This window comes from Pelophylax lessonae, assembly GCF_965119305.1.
Source record: "Pelophylax lessonae genome assembly, contig: HAP1_SCAFFOLD_223, whole genome shotgun sequence".
NCBI classification, from domain to species: domain Eukaryota; kingdom Metazoa; phylum Chordata; class Amphibia; order Anura; family Ranidae; genus Pelophylax; species Pelophylax lessonae.
The window spans coordinates 201079-209319 of NW_028120105.1; positions in this window are offsets into that span (position 1 = coordinate 201079).

Sequence of the window (8241 nt, forward strand, 5' to 3'; positions counted from 1 at the left end):
ACAAAATGGGAAATTTCCCAACTTTCAAGATCTCAAAAATGCTTTACTTAGTCCCGCATTGACCTGGTGGGAATACACACAACTTCATTACTTTGTCTCCGCACGCCTGAAAAAAAAATCCTAAAGAGGCACCTCTTTCCAAATTTGAACAAATTTGTGCACTTCAACAACCCCAGCGGCACCTGCTATCAGCTATACACTCCCTTCTATGGGATTCCTGCCCTATACAACTTGGCAAACTGTGTGATGACTGGGGCATTGATTTGGACTTACCTCTGACGGACCCCCAATGGGAAAAAATATATCGTAACATCTTAAAAGGATCAATAAATGTATCCATTCAAGAAAATAATTATAAGATACTTACCAAATGGTACCGCACCCCATTCCTGCTCAACAAATATAACAAAGTTATCCCAAATGAATGTTGGAGGTGCAAACAATCTCATGCAGATTTGCTACATATCTGGTGGTCTTGTCACCTGATACAGCCATTTTGGAATACGGTCAAATCCTACATAGTCAAAATAACCACTCAAGACTTATAATTACATCCAGCTCAGTTTCTATTGCACTTTCACCCTAACTCGCCTCCTAAGTACTTCAAATCCCTTCCCATGATCATGATAAATGCTGCTAAGCTTTGAATCCCCAGACTTTGGGGTACCACGAAAGTCCCATCCCTACACACTTGGCTCACACAGATTAACAAAATCTCCGAAATGGAGGAGCTCATATCTACAGTACATGACTCTCCAAACAAATATCTCAAAATATGGAAAGATTGGATCATTTTCCGATATTCCGCCGAATATGAACAGCTTATTAACTCACCTACTGATTAGTTAATCCACCTCCTCCGTATTATCAGTTATTATAGCCATGATTCTTATAGTGACTTAGACACATAAGTTGCTTTGGTCCTTACCCGCCTCCCCTCCGCCCACTCTCCTTGCCTTCCCTTCCCCTCTTCTCCATCTCACTTTTCTAGCTTACTCCTCCCCCATCCCTGCGGACCCAATGCGGGTCAGAGGGTCCGCTCCCCCACTTCCTCTTTGATATACTACCTCTTTCTCTGTTATTTTAGCTTTATTAAGCGAAAAAAATAAGTTAGCCCTTAACAGCCATATTTCATGGGCTATGTTGTTTCAACGTAAAACTTCTCACTCTAAAGGGCGAATCACCTCAGTTTTATCATTCCTGTATTAATACGTGTTACAACATACGTTTTCCTTGATATCTGATTATTTCTTTTGCCTAATGTAAATTGATACTTACTCGTTTATAATGTTATTGGATCAGAAAGGATTGTTATTTCTACATACAATGTGAAAAGTATAATTACATGTTGTTAACCTCATTACTCTTCAATAAACTTGTTGGGAAAAAAAAAAAAATTTGATTTTTACATTTTTTTGGGGGGGAATTTCATATAAAAAAATGTGAAAAATATTGTTATTTTTTCAAAATTGTCGCTCTTTATTTGTTTAAAAAGTAAAAATCGCACAGGTGATCAAATACCACCAAAAGAAAGCTCTGTTTGTGGGAAAAAAAAGGAAATAAATTTAATTTGGGTACAACGTTGAACAGCTGCGCAATTGTCCGTTAAAATAACGCAGTGCCGAATCGCAAAATATGGCCTGGTCAGGAATGGGGGTAAAATCTTCCGGTCTTAAAGTGGATAAAAATACGCTCATTGAGAATTTTTTTGTCAAAGACATGTAGCTAAATACATTTTGGCCTAAATATATGACAACCTGTTGTACATTGTATACCCCCTGTATGTTGTACATTGTATACCCCTGTATGTTGTACATTGTATACCCCTGTACGTTGTACATTGTATACCCCTGTATGTTGTACATTGTATACCCCTGTATGTTGTACATTGTATACCCCCTGTATGTTGTACATTGTATACCCCCTGTATGTTGTACATTGTATACCCCTGTATGTTGTACATTGTATACCCCTGTACGTTGTACATTTTATACCCCTGTATGTTGTACATTGTATACCCCCTGTATGTTGTACATTGTATACCCCTGTATGTTGTACATTGTATACCCCCTGTATGTTATACATTGTATACCCCCTGTATGTTGTACATTGTATACCCCCTGTATGTTGTACATTGTATACCCCTGTATGTTGTACATTGTATACCCCTGTACGTTGTACATTTTATACCCCTGTATGTTGTACATTGTATACCCCCTGTATGTTGTACATTGTATACCCCCTGTATGTTGTACATTGTATACCCCTGTATGTTGTACATTGTATACCCCTGTACGTTGTACATTGTATAGCCCTGTATGTTGTACATTGTATACCCCTGTACGTTGTACATTGTATACCCCTCTATGTTGTACATTGTATACCCCTGTATGTTGTACATTGTATACCCCTGTATGTTGTACATTGTATACCCCTGTATGTTGTACATTGTATATCCCTGTATGTTGTACATTGTATACCCCTGTATGTTGTACATTGTATACCCCTGTATGTTGTACATTGTATACCCCTGTATGTTGTGGTCTTTAACCTTCCTAGCGGTATTCCCGAGCGTGACTCGGGGGTTACATTTCAGAGCCAAAAGCGGTAACCCCGAGTCACACTCGGGGTAGCGCTAGGAAGATCGCTGGATCCTGGAAGAGGTTTTACTTACCTTTTCTCCGGGATCCAGCGATGTATCCCGGCGGTGTGCGGCGGCGGAGCTCTCTCCCGATCGTCTGCGAGCCCCGGCTTCCGTCTCCGGCGACGTGACGTCCGCCGGGGGGTGGAACCGGCGGCAAATTCAAATGTAAAACACACCAAACACACTGATACCATTCAAAACAAAAAAAATTCACATTACATTGCCCCCCAGTGCCCTTTCCTGCAGTTTTACTGTACTTTTTATGTAAATATATGTATATATATATATACGTAATTCTTGTGAATGAGCAGCCCAAACCAACTGTATACATTATATGTATATATTGTACAGGACGCCAAGGTTGGGTCCTGGACAATCGCTATATATCTCCTGTGTTTGGGTTGTGGTCTCTTTAAGGGAAGTTGGGAAATGTTCAGGGGGTCACCCAAGACGGGTGAGAAATTCCTGGAAATAGCTAAAATCAGGAGGACTGAATCGCAGTGCTCTCTGTGTTGAATAGAGCGATATTTGGGACCCGGAATTTGGGGGGCTCTGTAGTGATATTCGGGTGGGAAAGAGCTCCCACCCCTGACCATAAGGGATTCCAGCACATACAGGGTTAAGACCCATGAGAAGCAGTCCTTAAGAGACAGGAAGCAGCAATAGGTGAGTGTGGGGGAGGAGTAGTTTGGTGTTTGCACCTGTCTGAAGGAGCTGCAAGTTTGCTGGAAGCTGCTGAGAGGTCTATTAAGGACTGTTACAAACCTTGGGGTGAAGACCCATCCACAAAACCGTATGTGCCTTTTTTCTTGCTTTATTCCTTTGTGCTGAAGAAAAGCGGACTTTATTTTGTGTTTGATTTATGCACTGCTGGAAGCCTGTTTAAGTTTGCTGAAATAAAGCCTTTTTGTTTATGTTTTAAACGGTTGTGCACTCAATCCGGTGGAGCTAGAACCCCCAAACTTTACAACTGGTGTCTCGGATGCGGGCAGAGTGCATTTTGCAGCCGCAAAAGCCGTTTAAAACCAAAAACTGACATTTAAAGAGACAGTATGCCTATGGCATGTCTTGGGTGAAAACAGCTCAGACACTACAAACAGCAGGCATGGAGGAGGTTATTAAAGCACTGGTGCAAGCCACTGTGACCCAGCAGCAAGCCTCAGTAGAGGCAAACCGTCGCCATGAGGAAGCAATGGCTCAGCAGCAGCAAGCCCTGGCACAGGCTGTAAAGGCACAACAGGAAAGCACACGGTTGCTAGCTGCTCAGTTTACTGCCCAGCAGGAGTCCACTCAAGCACAGGTGGCTGCCTTGCAGGAGGCAGTACAGCGTTTGGCTCAGGGACGAGAGCAAGCAGTCATTGCCGATGGCAACCCAGTATCTGTGAGAGCCAGTCATTACTTGCAAAAACTGACCCCCAGTGATGATGTGGAGGCTTTTCTCACAACTTTTGAGAGGATAGCGGAGAGAGAGGGGTGGCCCCGTGACCAATGGGCTGGCATTATCTCCCCTTTCCTTACTGGTGACCCGCAAAAAGCCTACTTTGACCTTCCAACTGAGCACATCAGCGACTATGAGCGTCTGAAGGCAGAGATCTTGGCCCGCCTGGGGGTGACCACAGCTGTCCGGGCTCAGAGGGTGCACCGCTGGAGGTACAAACCTAATCGGCCACCCAGGTCCCAGATGCACGAACTGGTACAGCTGGTGAAAAAATGGCTGCAACCAGAGAAGCTGACAGGCCCGCAAATGGTGTAACGGGTAGTGATGGACTGGTACCTGCGGTCCCTACCAGATGACCTACAGCGCTGGGTAAGCCATGGTGACCCTGCAACCGCTGACCAGCTGGTAGAGTTGGTCGAAAGATACACTGTGGTGGAAGACCTGCTCGGGCCTGCCAAGCATCGGGAACCCACACATAGGGCAACCAGGCCAGCCACAGCACCTAGGAGAGAAGCTCCGCCAGACGTTGTCACCCACAAACCGGTATCTTCTTCAGCAGAACCACGGAGGTTGGTTCCTGTCCCAAGGATGGGAGACATACAGTGCTGGCGATGTCGGTCCTGGGGGCATACCCGGGCACAATGCCCACTTCAGGAGGAGCCTATGGAGTGTGGGACTGTTCGGAGAAGCTCTTTTTATGTGCAAAGAGCATGTGTCACCCATCTTGATATAGTGACCGGACAGTTTGAATGTGAACTATGGGTGAACCACCTTCCTGCCAAGGCTCTGCTGGACTCAGGTAGCATGGTAACGCTGGTACATACCAGGGTGATCGGAAGACTCGGCCCAGTAAGTAAGACTCTATGGGTAGTATGTATCCATGGGGACACCAGAGAGTACCCCCTGGTGCCAGTGACTGTTGCCTATGGTGGTACCTCTGTGACACAAGAAGTCGGGGTGGTAAGAAATTTGATACATGATGTCATAGTGGGGCGGGACTGCCCACTGTTTTTTGAACTATGGAACCAGGTACAGTGTGAACAGCCTGGACAACCAAGGGGACTGGGGACCCTCGGCCTCGAAGGAACAGAGTCTGAGGGGTCCGGGCCTGAAATCCCCACAACACAACCCCCTGATGGGGAGGTACCTGTCACTAACAATGACATTGCAGAAAATGTTAAAGTGGACGATATTGTTTCTGTTTCAGGTCGCAAGACCGAGCTGACCTCTGAGGGGGGGGGAAGTCTCCCCGTTACAGGTTATGCTGGGAGAGGATGATGAGGAACTCTCCCCACCACAGTCCCAGGTTGAGGAGAGTGAAGGGGAAACCTCCTCAAGGCCAGTGCATCCAGACCTGGACGTATCCAGGGGTGCGTTTGGCACCGCTCAATTGCAGGATCTTACCTTGGTCAATGCTAGAGAGCAGGTTTCTGTTATTGATGGGATCCCACAAATACCAGGTGCAGACCAGAGGTTTCCTCATTTTGCATTGAAAGATAACTTGGTTTATCGAGTGGCTGAAAGCCGAGGGGAAACTGTCGAGCAGTTGCTGGTTCCCCAGCCTTATAGGCGGATGCTTCTCGATCTAGCCCACAATGATGCACTGGGAGGACACCTGGGGGCAGAAAAAACAGAGGCCAGGGTAACTGACCGGTTTTACTGGCCAGGGGTAAAGGCCGAGATTAAAAGGTATTGTGCGTCCTGTCCGACTTGCCAGTTAACTGCCCCGGTGTCCCATTACAGAAACCCCCTGGTACCCTTGCCAATTATCGAGGTACCATTTGAACGAATTGCAATGGATCTCGTAGGACCCCTGGTGAAGTCAGCAAGGGGGTACCAATATATACTAGTCATCCTAGACTATGCCACTAGTTATCCAGAAGCAGTCCCTTTAAGGAAAACTTCCTCTAAGGCCATTGCCAGGGAACTGTTTCAAATGTTTTCCCGAACGGGGTTCCCCAAAGAAATATTGACAGACCAGGGCACCCCTTTTATGTCTAAAATGATAGCGGACTTGTGCAAACTGTTCCAGATTAAACAGTTGCGGACGTCCGTCTATCACCCGCAGACTGATGGCCTAGTCGAGAGGTTCAATAAAACTTTAAAATGCATGTTAAAAAGAGTGGTCCAGAAAGATGGGAAGGATTGGGATATGTTACTCCCTGCCCTGTTTTTTGCCATCCGGGAGGTTCCACAAGCATCAACGGGTTTCTCACCGTTTGAGTTAGTGTATGGGCGAAGGCCCCGGGGGTTGCTAGATCTAGTAAAGGAGACATGGGAAAGTGAGTCTTCCCCACACAAAACTGTGGTAGAGCATATCTCCCAAATGCGAGAGAGAGTGGCTAAGGTAATGCCGTTGGTGAGGGAGCATCTGCAGAAGGCTCAAGATGCCCAAAGAAGGGTGTACAACCGGTCGGCTAAAATCAGACAATTTCAAATAGGAGACCGGGTGGCCGTCCTAATACCAACGGTGGAGAGCAAGTTCTTGGCCAAGTGGCAAGGTCCGTTTGAGATAGTGGAAAAAATGGGGGAAGTGAACTACAAGGTACACCAGCCTGGGAGAAGAAAGCCATACCAGATCTACCACATAAATTTGTTGAAACCCTGGAGAGATAGAGAACAGGTGTCTGCAGTGATAGGTGTCCAGTCAGGGGACCCTGCAGGGATTGACCTAGTGCAGGTTGCTGCTACCCTGTCTAGGCCCCAGACCCAACAGGCAAAAGAATTTCTGCAAAGAAATAGGGACATGTTTTCAGGGTTACCTGGTCTCACCAATGTCATCGAGCATGACATTGTAACCGAGCCCAATGAAAAAATCCGGTTAAAGCCGTATCGTATCCCAGAAGCTCATAGGGTGGCAGTGTCTGAGGAGGTAAAAAGAATGCTTGAGCTTGATGTCATTGAAGAGTCGCAGAGCGAGTGGTCGAGTCCAATTGTGTTGGTGCCTAAACCCAACGGCACTCTTCGCTTCTGCAATGACTTCAGAAAGCTTAATGAAATCTCCAAGTTCGATGCATATCCTATGCCCCGGATAGACGAGTTAATTGAGAGGTTGGGTCCAGCCAGGTATATCACCACGCTTGACCTCACAAAAGGGTACTGGCAGATTCCCCTAACCAAGGAGGCCAGGGAGAAAACAGCCTTCTCCACCCCGGAAGGCCACTTCCAGTACAAAAGGATGCCATTTGGTCTGCACTCTGCCCCTGCCACATTCCAACGGGCCATGGATAAAACTTTACGTCCACATCAAAGATATGCTTCCGTCTACCTGGATGACATAGTCGTCTTCAGCACTGATTGGGAGTCCCATCTTCCCCGGGTTCAGGCAGTCGTAGACTCCTTGAGAAGAGCAGGGTTCACCATCAATCCAGAGAAATGTGCAATCGGGATGGAGGAAGCCAAGTACCTAGGGTACATTGTGGGTAGAGGGCTGGTTAAACCCCAAATGAATAAGGTAGAAGCCATACAGGGCTGGCCCCGTCCCCTAACCAAAAAGCAGGTCAGAGCATTTTTGGGCATAGTTGGCTACTACCGGAGGTTTGTCCCCAACTTTGCCACCATTGCTGCACCATTGACTGACTTGACCAAAGGTAGAAAGTCAGTGATGATAAAGTGGAGCGCGAATGCCGAAGAAGCTTTTCAGAAGCTTAAGGCGGCATTATGCCAACATCCGGTGCTCGTAGCTCCCGATTTCTCCAAGGATTTTCTAGTGCAGACAGATGCTTCAAGTGAAGGATTAGGAGCGGTCCTCTCTCAAGTGGTCAATGGGGAAGAACACCCCGTGGTTTTTCTGAGTAGGAAGCTAACGACAGCAGAGAGAAACTACGCTGTGGTGGAGCGGGAGTGTCTTGCCATCAAGTTGGCTTTGGACTCCCTACGGTATTTTCTCCTAGGTAGGAGGTTTCGCCTGGTGTCAGACCATGCCCCATTGACCTGGATGAGACAGAACAAGTACACCAATGCCAGGGTGACAAGGTGGTTCCTTTCTCTCCAGGAGTTCAATTTTGTGGTAGAACACAGACCCGGGAGACAGCATCAGAATGCCGATGCCCTCTCCCGAGTCCACTGTATGCTGTCGTGTGGTGCCTCCAACACCTCCGCGTTGAGGCAGAGGGGGGGGATATGTACAGGACGCCAAGGTTGGGTCCTGGACAATCGC